The sequence below is a fragment of the Lolium perenne genome, chromosome 1 (assembly GCF_019359855.2).
Source record: "Lolium perenne isolate Kyuss_39 chromosome 1, Kyuss_2.0, whole genome shotgun sequence".
Classification (NCBI taxonomy): Eukaryota; Viridiplantae; Streptophyta; class Magnoliopsida; order Poales; family Poaceae; genus Lolium; species Lolium perenne.
In genome coordinates this window covers 3,525,004-3,536,859 of record NC_067244.2, presented here as the reverse complement: position 1 = coordinate 3,536,859, position 11,856 = coordinate 3,525,004, and the positions used below count along the sequence as shown (strand labels likewise).

General features: G+C 46.3%; 2 long non-coding RNA genes across 2 annotated transcripts; both read right to left on the bottom strand.

The window, feature by feature from the left end:
• Positions 1–366: 366 nt before the first annotated feature.
• LOC127306873 (uncharacterized) lies at positions 367–939 on the bottom strand. The gene is made up of 3 exons (XR_011755012.1): positions 840–939; positions 640–741; positions 367–541 (listed from the first exon to the last, which is right to left on the bottom strand). It is a non-coding gene; the product is annotated as an uncharacterized lncRNA (long non-coding RNA).
• A 10-nt stretch (positions 940–949) lies between these two features.
• Positions 950–1,678, bottom strand: LOC139838388 (uncharacterized). The gene is made up of 3 exons (XR_011754803.1): positions 1,371–1,678; positions 1,115–1,288; positions 950–1,020 (listed from the first exon to the last, which is right to left on the bottom strand). It is a non-coding gene; the product is annotated as an uncharacterized lncRNA (long non-coding RNA).
• Positions 1,679–11,856: the final 10,178 nt, after the last annotated feature.

Below are 11,856 nucleotides of genomic sequence, written 5' to 3'. Positions count from 1 at the left end.
ATATGCACCGGATGGCCAACCGGTGCAAACCATCCGGTGCAAAAGGCCCCCCCTTTTGCACCGGTTCACTTACGAACCGGTGCTAAAGGGGTCACCACGTGGCCGGTTGTGGGGCGCTCGGCGGGGGAGCTTTTGCACCGGTTCACTTACGAACCGGTGCAAAAGGGTTGTGCCGCGGCAGCATTTTAGTGCCCTTCCCTGCCGCGGCAGACTCTGCCGCGGCAGGGAATTGCACTAAAACGCTGCCGCGGCAGAGACTCTGTCCCATTCGAAACACGGTATAATATTAATGCAGACAATTCAAATATATATATATATATAGGAAACCATTATATTACATATATCGATCAAAGTGACACGCGTTCATGCATATATATATGTCTACATCAACTTTCAAAATAATTTCTATTCAATGTTGGATGTCGGGCACATAGTGTTCTCCGTCTGGAGCTATAACTTGCTCAAGTAAGAATCCCGCCAGTTCTTCTTGAATTGCCCGTACACGCTCGGTTGCTAGAAGACCGTCCCGCAACCGTTGGATCTAATAATTTCAAGAAGGTACGGTGGTCAGTATATATATATGTGTATGTGAATGAAACACAAGGTGATAAAATAAAGTTATGAATGTTGTTTACGTACATCAAGTTGTTCCAAAATTTTGGTCATATGGTGGGTATTCTGGCGAATGAACTCGCAAACGTAGAACCCGCATAAATTATTCCCGTCCTCTTGCCTCAAGCACTTTACGAGAACAAAGTTCAATCAAAATAATAATCAAGGATGATAATAATGGTATTGAAACTAGAATCAAAGAGATGCGCGACCTAGCTAGTACTTACCCGTACAGGTTTTATTCGAAGCTCTTTATTCCGTAAACCCGGAGACTTGTTCGCGAACCGTGTCCAAGCCTTCTGGAGGATATCAGCCATGTCCCCCCACGCCTCAAGGGGTTTAATCTTCGAGTCCATGACTTCTACTACTCCGGTGTCGGGTTCAATGACTAGCAGGATATAGTGAAACCTGCGGACACATATATATATGCATAACTCTTCAATTACACTTAACATATGGAGTAAGCGAAAAAGATTTAATGTGTGAAGACAGTAACACTCACGCGAAGTTGTAAGGAAATAGTATTGCCCTTTTGTATGAGTTTTTCCTTAAGGCATATACCAAGTTATTCTCCGTGTCCTTGGGAGAGTTGTCGACAGTATACCCATTCACGGTATATGGGTCAATGAACCCAAGATCATAGATTTGCCCCTTGCGGCATTCACGGATCTTCATTCTGCATAATATAGTGAGAGTATAGTTATATGCATGCAATGGAAGAGTCGCGGTAGAGAATTAATTACATAAATAATACTTACAGACAGTAGGCACTGAGCAGAGATTTGTCGAGGGCGTCTTGATTGAATAACTGAAATAATTCACAAAATTCGATGTTCATCACGTCAGTTCGCCCGTAGTGCTCATCTTTGATTGCCACCATGATCCAGTTCTGACCGTCCTTACATGCATCCAAGTACCAATTATGCAGTCTTCGCAGTTGTGTCGATAGATTAGGCAACTCCTCAGCTCTGACCAGAGATTGCCCGTACTTGTACTGGTATGCTATTTGGACATCATCCGTCTGAATGAATTCGAGGCGGCTTAAGTACTCAGGAATACTCATATTGTTCGCATCTGCCTCGTCCTTGTATAGTGCTACCAGTGTCGGATCAAGGCAGTCTATGATATTGGGATACACATTGAGCGGGGGGCACGAGTTTTTCTGGGTTCCAAGCTGGGGAACTTGTTTCCCTTCTTCCTTACTTTTTTGCCATCGCTCTTTTGCTACCACATTTGACTTGCGAATAGACCGGTCATAGTTCGATGAAAGACTTGGCTCAGGTTGATGAAGGTTCTTCAGCAGTTTCAACATCTTTTCCTTGGATATAGCTGGCTCGGGCTCAGGCTGGGGCTTTTTCTTGCCAAACATGGATTTCATGTATTGTTCCTTTGCGATCTTGGCATTTTTCTCAACTGTATAGTCATAAGGTCTCTTGGGAGGAACCTTAGGCACTCTTGGGAGGGGCTCTTGTTTGCGTTTCGGTGATCGGTTACGACTCATTGCCGTAGCGGTCTGCTTTTTGCTCTTAGACTGAGTGGAGGCCTGCGGCGGCGGAGAAGGCTCACGCGGCGGCGGAGAAGGCTCATGCGCCGGCGGAGAAGGCTCACGCGCCGGCGGAGAAGGCTGACGCACTAGAGACGGCTGCATCGGTGGAGAATGCTGGCTCGGTGGAGACCTTGTTGGCGCCTTCCAACCCAGAATCACAATGAATTCCTTTCGCCATAGAACTGTAGTGTTCTTGGCTTCTCCCAGCTCTAGCAAATCCCCTTCACCGGCAGGTTGGTCAAGCCTCAGCGGCCCATACCCATCCATAACTTGATCCACCCCGGCAACAGCGTAGCCATGTGGAACCGGTTTGAAGTGGTATCTTTGATCAGGTACTGGCGGTAAGACATAGCCGATCGCCGCCTTGAGCGTTAAGTAGCCCATCGTTTTGAAATGTAGCTCACAAGGTGTCGACTCTGTGATATAATCCACAGGGTAGCGAGGAGCCATCTGCGGATCCACAGGGGAGGGAGGAGCCATATGCGGATCCACAGGGGAGGGAGGAGCCATATGTGGATCCACATCTGCATCATTACCCGGCAGCTCCGTGGAAGCCACGCTGCTTTTCCGCTGAGATCCCTGGCCGGTAGCATCGAATGCAACTTCTTCTATCTGCGGATTAGCTTGAGGTTGGGTGACTGAGCCTGACATTATCATCCTCACTTGCTCCTCTAGCTTAGCAACGCGTTCTTGAACCACATCCTTTTTCCTCTGACGGCTTCTATCGGGATATTTCTTCGTTTCTGCAGGAAACCCAATACACCACGGCTTGCCACCTGGTATGGTTCGTGTTCGTCCTGGGTGTTCAGGATTCCCAAGGGCGCGTGTGAGCTGGTCCTTCTCTCTTTCGGGACGGAACTTCCCATCTTCAACTTCCTTTGCAACATTTCTAAAGGCTTCGATGGGAAGTGGGTTTTCCGATGTCTTGGTGTATATATACAAAGGCCCTTGTGCGTCCAACGTGCCCCCATGCGCGTAAAACCAATCCCTTGACCGCTGGTTCCATTTCGCATTCTCTGGCTGGATCCCCTTTTCAATTAGGTCGTTCTCCCATTTCTCCCACTTAGGCCTGCCAGCCTTGTAGCCTCCTCGCCCCATGGTATGGAAGTACATCTTGTTAGCAGCATTTTGAGTGTTGGTGGCTGACCTTTTCTTTGCCCTCTCCGATGTCTTGTACTTCACAAATGCCTCCCAGTGGTCTTTTATCTTCTCATAGGGGCCATTGAAATCCGGAGTCTTATTTTTCTTGACAAAGAAGTTGTCCAATTTCTTCTTGTAGTCGTTGAACTGTACTGCCATCTTCTTAAGAGCCCACTTCTTGACTCTTCGCTGTACGCTATTCAGCTCGGGATCCTCAGGGTCTGGCCTGTCATTCTCACTATCAGAGTCAGCTGGCTCCGGTAAGATGAAATTTACCAGGAGCTTCCTAAACATCAGATTTTTGGATCTCGTGTCGACATAAGTAACTCCTTCGTCCCCCTTTGCAGGTTTCTTCCATTCTTGAGTGGTGATCGGGATGGTGTCCCTAACAATAACTCCGCATTGACTTACAAACTTTTTTGTGTGAGCCTTGGGAGAAATCGGTTCGCCATCTACAGCGATTTCCGTGATGGTGCACCTTTCATGGTCTTCCATCTTTCTGGCCGCGCCTCGTTTAGTTCTGCCAGTAGAGTTTGTTGATCGGGAGGTCTAAAAGAAGAAACAACATTAATATATGTATATGCACAAATCTCGAGGCTTGGTTAATTAATATATATACACCTCGGCGGCGTGAGCTTCTCCCTCGGAGTCGTCACCTTCTCCCTCACCGGAGCGATCTCCACGGTGGTCTTGCTCATCTCCCTCACCGGAGCCGTCTCCACGGGTTCGCTCGTCTCCCTCGCCAGATTGGTTTAGGTAAAGAGAGGTGATATCGTCATCATCACGGATAATCTCCTCGACGAGGTATTCTTTTTCTAGGTCTCGTTCCATAGTTTCTGCAAAGACTTACAAGTTATTCTAATGCTATAAACACAACGAAGCAGTAATTAAGAATAATGCTCAATACATGATCAAATATTAGAGTTACACATATATATAGGTACTAATTAAGGATAATGCTCAATACATAATCAAAGATCTGAGTTACACATATAGCTCGATCGGGTCCATTTTTATTTAACCCTAATACATCACTAGAACCTCTCAACGGCGCGGACCGGGTCCTGAGCCGCGCCGGCTGAACACCCAAAGCGACGGAACAATAATAGGATCATAGCTAATATGAGATCCCTGCATAACTGACCATCTGCCACTATACCTGGTGTCTAACGCATACAGGTAACGGCGAACGTGCTCGTCCTCCTCTCTAATACGCTGAGCTACCACCTCCTGCGCCGCCGGCTCCCTCTGAAATGACCGTGGCCCACGCGACCTCCACCATAGAATATCCGGGTCGACGACGGGACCCGGATTCCGCACCAAGGTGCGCGCACCGGAAGATAACACCTCCCAGTGCCACCCCGGCGGAGCCCAGTCCCGGACCGACCCCATCTCCCGCATCTGCTCCAGAATGGTCCTAGCTCCAGGACGCGGCGGGCGCGGCATCGTATGCAAACTAACACATACAATTTTCTAGCTTATGAATATGAATAAAGTACATATGAATATGAATAAAGTACTTATGAATTTTTTTGTAAATTACTTATGAATAAAGTACTTATGAATATGAATAAAGTACTTATGAAAAAAATTGGAACTTTCTAACTAAATTTTCTAACTAAATAGACCTAACTAAATTTTCTAACTAAATAAACCTAACTAAATAAACCTAACTAAATTTTCTAACTAAATTTTCCTAACTAAATTTTCCGTCTAAATAAACCTAACTACATAAAACCTAACTAAATTTTCTAACTAAAATTTCCTAATTAAAATCTAAGTAATTTTCTAATTAAAATATAACTAATTTTCTAATTAGCTACACAAAACCTAACTAAAATATATTAGTAACAAATATAATATATTAGTAACAAATATATTAGTAACAAATATACTAATAAAGTACTTATGAATAAAGTACTTATAAAAATATATTAGTAACAAATATTACTACTTTTTTCTAACACATACTAATAAAGTACTTATGAATATGAATAAAAGTAACTAAATTTTTTCTAACACATACTAATAAAGTACTTACTACTTTTTTCTAACACATACTAATAAAGTACTTACTACTTTTTTCTAACTAAATAAACCTAACTAAATTTTCTAACTAAATAAACCTAACTAAATAAACCTAACTAAATTTTCTAACTAAATTTACCTAACTACATTTTCCTAACTAAATTTTCCATCTAAATAAACCTAACTGCATAAAACCTAACTAAATTGTCTAACACAAATTTCCTAATTAAAATCTAACTAATTATCTAATTAAAATCTAACTAATTTGCACACATTAAAATTTAAACCTAAATATGTTAAAACCTAACAAATTTAAATCTAATTAAAATCTAACTAATTTTCTAACAAAACCTAACAAATTCAAACCTAAATATAAACTAATTAATTAAAAAAAAAGAGGCCGGGGGGGGGGGCGGCGCCTCACCTGCCGGCCGGGCAGAGGGTCGCGGGCGGCGCTGGTGGTGGAGGAAGCCGGCGGCGGCGGCGCGGGAGGAGGTGAGGGGCCGGCGGCGCGGCGGAGGGGGCCGGGCGGCGGCGCGCGAGGACGCGAGGAGGAAGAGGTGGCAGCGGCGCGCGGGCGAGAGGGCGCGGGAGGAGGCGGCGCGGGGGCGGCGCGGACGGCGGCGGCGGTGAGGATGGGCGGCGCGGGAGGAGGCGGCGGCGGCGGACGGCGGCGCGGCGGAAAAAATCGGCAGCCTACCGGCGTCTCTTCTTCTCCTCGCGCGCGGTCGAATGGGGAAGAAAGGGGCGCCCACGGGAAATATATGGGGAGACCCTTTTGCACTGGTTCATGCCTGGAACCGGTGCAAAAGACCCTTTTGCACCGGTTCCAGCCACGAACCGATGCAAAAGGTCAAAATTTTGGCTGAATTTTTTTGCCTTCTTCCCGCCTTTTTTCTCTGTTTCGTGCGGGATCGAGTTCCCACCACGACGCTGCGCGGGTTCCCGCCACGACGCCGCGCGGGATATTTCCTGCGCCACGCGACGCCGTGCGGGATATTTTCCCGCCACGACGCGCAGCGCGGAGATTTCCCGCCTACACGCCCTCTATAAATAGTACGCCCCCATCTCTCCCATTTCACTCATCACAGAACCCTAGCCCATTGCACTATGCCCCCAAAGCCGCACCCACCGCCGGTGGAGGTGGACCCGCAGCTCGCGGAGATAGAGGAGTGGGAGGAGCTGCAGCAGCAGCAGCTGCGGCAGGAGGCGGCGGCCAGGAGGGCAGCAGCGGATGAGGTGGACCCTCAACTCGCGGAGATAGAGGAGTGGGAGGAGGCGGCGCTAGCGGCTACCATAGAAGCATTTGAGAGGCAGAGTCTCCAGGAGCTGCATAAGCGGCCGCGTGTGGCGGATCTGGATAGTGAGGAGATGCATAAGCGTCGTCGTGAGGAGGAGCTGCGGCAGGAGGCGGCAGCCAGGAGGGCAGCAGCGGATGCGCGGAAGAACTAGTAGAAGTTGTTATTTTAGTTTAAATTTAGTTAATGTTAAATTTCAATAAAGCCGTGTTGTCGTTGTTTTAGTTTAAGTTTAGTTAACGTATCTTGTTAAATTTCAATAAAGTCGTTGTCGTTAGTGTATATACCCCTTTTATCCCGGTTCCCGCCTTGAACCGGTGCTAAAGATGGTGATACCCCTTTTATCCCGGTTCCTGGCTTGAACCGGTGCTAAAGATGGTGGATTAGTTTATATACCCCTTTTATTCCGGTTCCTGGCTGGAACCGGTGCTAAAGATGGTGATACCCCTTTTATCCCGGTTCCTGGCTTGAACCGGTGCTAAAGATGGTGGATTAGTTTATATACCCCTTTTATTCCGGTTCCTGGCTGGAACCGGTGCTAAAGATGGTGGATTAGTTTATATACCCCTTTTATCCCGGTTCCTGGCTGGAACCGGTGCTAAAGATGGGGGGGCTAAATCTGGGGGAGGCTTATCTGGTGTTTGCCTTATCTGGGGTGGCCTCATCTGGGGGGGGGGGATTATCTGGAGGCACATTGCTATATATAGCCCCTCCGGGGAGAGTCCCACTCGGAAGCTGCTAGTATACACCCAACAACATCTCCTCTAACAGTATTGGGGAAAGGGTTGGAAAATCTCCCGTGGCGCAGCTTCTCGAAGATGTCGTTGGTGCGCACGCCCTACGGCATCTTCGGAAGTTGCGCCTCGGAAAAATTTCCCTGCAAGCCCATGAAGGACTACATCTCCTCTAACAGTATTGGGGAAAGGGTTGGGAAATCTCCCGTGGCGCAACTTCTCGAAGATGTCGTTGGTGCACACGCCCTACGACATCTTCGGAAGTTGTGCCTCGGAAAAATTTCCCTGCAAGCCCATGAAGGACTACATCTCCTCTAACAGTATTGGTACAAAAAGCCAACCCATCTCCACTCACAACATGCTATTTCAATGTTGCACACATGTGTATCTTGGGATGTCTTACAATGTTGCAGGAGGAAGTTTTCCTTTTCATCGCACGAAAAATCCATTTTCCATTTTCGAGGTGCCGAAAAGGGGGTGTTTTGTGAAGGAACCACAAAATTAAAGTTTCACATTGGTACCAACACATTTTTCAAAAATAGTAGACCACCTAAGATGGATAATTTCCCAACCATGTGTATCTGGAACCTTTCCGTCCACCCCTCGTGAAAAAGACAAATTCTTGCCGAATCGGCAGGAGGCCGGCCAGATTTGAACTACATGCACATGATATAATGCTCAAGATTTTATGTAAAAATATTTATTGGGTTCACAACATGCTATTTCATCAGAGATCCAGTGAAAGTTTAGTGAAACTCCGCCCCGAGCGAAGGATCTTCATGCCCGCCGTTTTGAATATAGTTTGAAACGAGCATAAAAAATTCAAAAATGATCCAAACAATGCGAAACCTTCGCGTGCCGTCATATTATGTGTCATACTTGCAAGGAAAAATAATAAACTTGGATAATTGCACACATCACAAAAAATCCTTCACAATATGGGCTATCGTGTTCGAGGTTTCATGGCATTTAGGGCAAACGACCAATGTTACTGATAGAATCGCCAGGAATGCTTCACAGTACATGATAATAATACATTATGATCGCTTCGACCGTAACCATGGAGCATCTTCAGCATTTAACGCGATGGTTGGGTCAATGTTCACTATGAACGGCGGAATTTCAGCAAACTTATTATAATCTTCTGACATGTCTGTCTTGTCCTCGACTCCCACGATGGTTCTTTTACCTGAAAGAACTATGTGACGCTTTGGCTCATCGGATGAGCTCGTTTCCTTATGTTTTCTTTTCTTCGGTCTGGAGGACATGTCCTTCACATAGAAAACCTGAGCCACATCATTGGCTAGGACGAATGGTTCGTCTCTGTAACCAAGATTGTTGAGATCCACTGTTGTCATTCCGAACAGCTGGTCTACCTTTACCCCTTTTCCATCCAGCTTGAACCATTTGCACCGAAATAAAGGGACCTTAAAAGAAGGTCCATAGTCAAGTTCCCATATCTCCTCTATGTAACCATAATATGTGTCCTTTTCCCCACTGCTAGTGTTTGTTGCATCAATGCGGACACCACTGTTTTGGTTGGTGCTCTTTTTATCTTGGGCGAACGTGTAGAAGATATTTCCATTTATCTCATACCCCTGGAAAGTCAGTACAGTCGAAGATGGTGACCCGGCCAACAAGTACAACTGATCTCCAATATCGTTGTTATTAATGAGATGTGCTCGGAGCCAACCGCCGAATGTCTGCATAGGTTTATGTGTAATCCAGTCTTCGATCTGCCCGGATGTTGGGAGCGTACAATATTCTTGTGTTCACTGATATACGGGGCCACCAAGGTGGAACTTTGTAGAACTGTGTAGTGTGCTTGAGTGAAAGAAATCCCGTCCCTACATATCATTGATTTCCTTCCTAGCGTGCCTTTTCCACTTAGTCGACCCTCATGTCGCGATTCAGGAACACCAATCGACTTAAGGTCAGGAATAAAGTCAACACAGAACTCAATGACCTCCTCTGTTCCATAGCCCTTGGAGATGCTTCCTTCTGGCCTAGCACGGTTATGAACATATTTCTTTAAGACCCCCATGAACCTCTTAAAGGGGAACATATTGTGTAGAAAGACAGGACCGAGGATGGCAATCTCTTCGACAAGGTGAACCAGGAGATGCGTCATAATATTGAAGAAAGATGGTGGAAACACCAACTCAAAACTAACAAGACATTGCACCACATCCTTCTGTAACCTTGGAAGACTAGCTGGATCGATTACCTTCTGAGATATTGCATTAAGGAATGCACATAGCTTCACAATGGGTATTCGAACATTTTCTCGGCGAAGCCCCCTCAAAGGTAACCGGAAGCAACTGCGTCATAATAATGTGGCAGTCATGCGACTTCAGGTTTTGGAATTTTTTCTCCGCCATATTTACAATTCCCTTTATATTTGATGAGAATCCAGATGGCACCTTGATACTGTAAAGGACTTCAAAAAAGATATCCTTCTCTTCTTTGGTGAGAGCGTAGGTGGCAGGACTTAAGCGACTCCATGTATCCGTCTTGTAATTCTGTTCTTGCTTGTTTTTTGGGACTTTCATACGATACTGGTCCTCCCGTGCTTCTGATGTATCTTTTGTCTTCCCATACACACCTAAGAAGCCTAGCAGGTTCACGCAAAGATTCTTCGTCACGTGCATCACGTCGATTGAAGAGCGGACCTCTAGGACTTTCCAATAGGGTAGATCCCAAAATAGAGATTTTTCTTCCACATGGGTGCGTGTCCGGTAACGACGTCATTCGGAACAGATTGACCGCCAGGACCCTTTCCAAAGATTACTTTTATGTCCTTGACCATATCAAGTAAAGCATCACCGGTACGGAGTTCAGGCTTCACCCGGTGATCTGCCTCACCTCCGAAATGATTGCCTTTCTTTCTGACGGGGTGCCTCTTTGGAAGAAATCGACGATGCCTCAGGTACACAACCTTCTTACATTTATTCAAATAGGCACCTTCAGTCTCATCTAAGCAGTGCGTGCATGCATTGTATCCCTTGTTTGTCTGTCCTGAAAGGTTACTAAGAGCAGGCCAATCATTGATGGTCACGAAATGCAACGCTCGTAGGTTAAATGACTCCTGTTTGTACTCATCCCATGCATGTACACCTGGTTTGCTCCACAACTGTAAGAGTTCTTCAAATAATGGCCGTAGGTACACATCAATATCGTTGCCGGGTTGCTTTGGGCCTTGGATGAGCACTGGCATCATAATGAACTTCCGCTTCATGCACAACCAAGGCGGAAGGTTATAGATACATAGAGTTACAGGCCAGGTGCTATGACTGCAGCTCTGCTCCCCAAAAGGATTCATTCCATCTGTACTTAGGCCAAACCTTAAGTTCCTCGCGTCATCTGCAAAGTCCGGGAACTCTCTATCGATTGTCCTCCACTGCGACCCATCAGCGGGGTGTCTCAGCATCTCGTCTTTCTTACGGTCTTCTTTGTGCCATCGCAACAACCTGGCATGCTCTTTATTTCTGAACAGACGTTTCAACCGTGGTATTATAGGAGCATACCACATAACCTTGGCAGGAACCCTCTTCCTAGGGGGCTCGCCCTCAACATCACCAGGGTCATCTCGCCTGATCTTATACCGAAGTGCAGTGCATACCGGGCATTTTTCCAAATTTTCGTACTCAGCGCGGTAGAGGATGCAGTCATTAATGCATGCATGTATCTTCAGCACCTCTAATCCTAGAGGGCAGAGAACCTTCTTTGCTTCGTACGCGTCTTGTCAGGCAATTCGTTATCCTTTGGAAACCTCCTCTTCATTATTTTCAGTAACTTCTCAAATGGCTTGTCACATATACCAGCCTCTGCCTTCCATTGCAGCAACTCCAGGGTGGCACCGAGCTTTGTGTTGCCATCTTCGCAATTTGGGTATAACTTCTTTTTGTGATCATCTAACATGCCCTTTAACTTTCGCTTCTCGTTTTCTGTTTCTGCATCTCTGTGTGCATCAGCGATGGCCCGACGAAGATCATCATCAACGGGCTCATCTGATGCCTCTCCATCTTCACCTCCTCCTGCATCTTCATCTTCATCATGCCCTGTTGCAGTATCACTGTAGTTAGGGTACATATCATCATCCTCTTCTTCTTCGTCGTCGTCTTCCATCATAACCCCTCTTTCTCCATGCTTGGTCCAACAACTATAGCTGGGCATGAAACCTTTCCAAAGCAGGTGGGAGTAAATGACTTGCCATTCAGGGTATTGCTTCAAGTTCCGGCAATCAACACATGGACAACACATAAAACCATCCGCCTGTGGGTTTTCTTGAGCCACACGGATAAATTCTTTCAGGCCCGAAGTGAACTCGGGTAGACGTCGGTCAACGTACATCCATTGCGGCCGGTTCATCTCACTAGTAGAAAACCTCTCATCCATCTAAGACTTTAGGTGGCATTTGTACCGGTTCGGACGCTCAGGCATTCGTACCGGTTCGTTACGAGCTTTCATACCGGTTCGTGTTAGGATCCGGTACGAA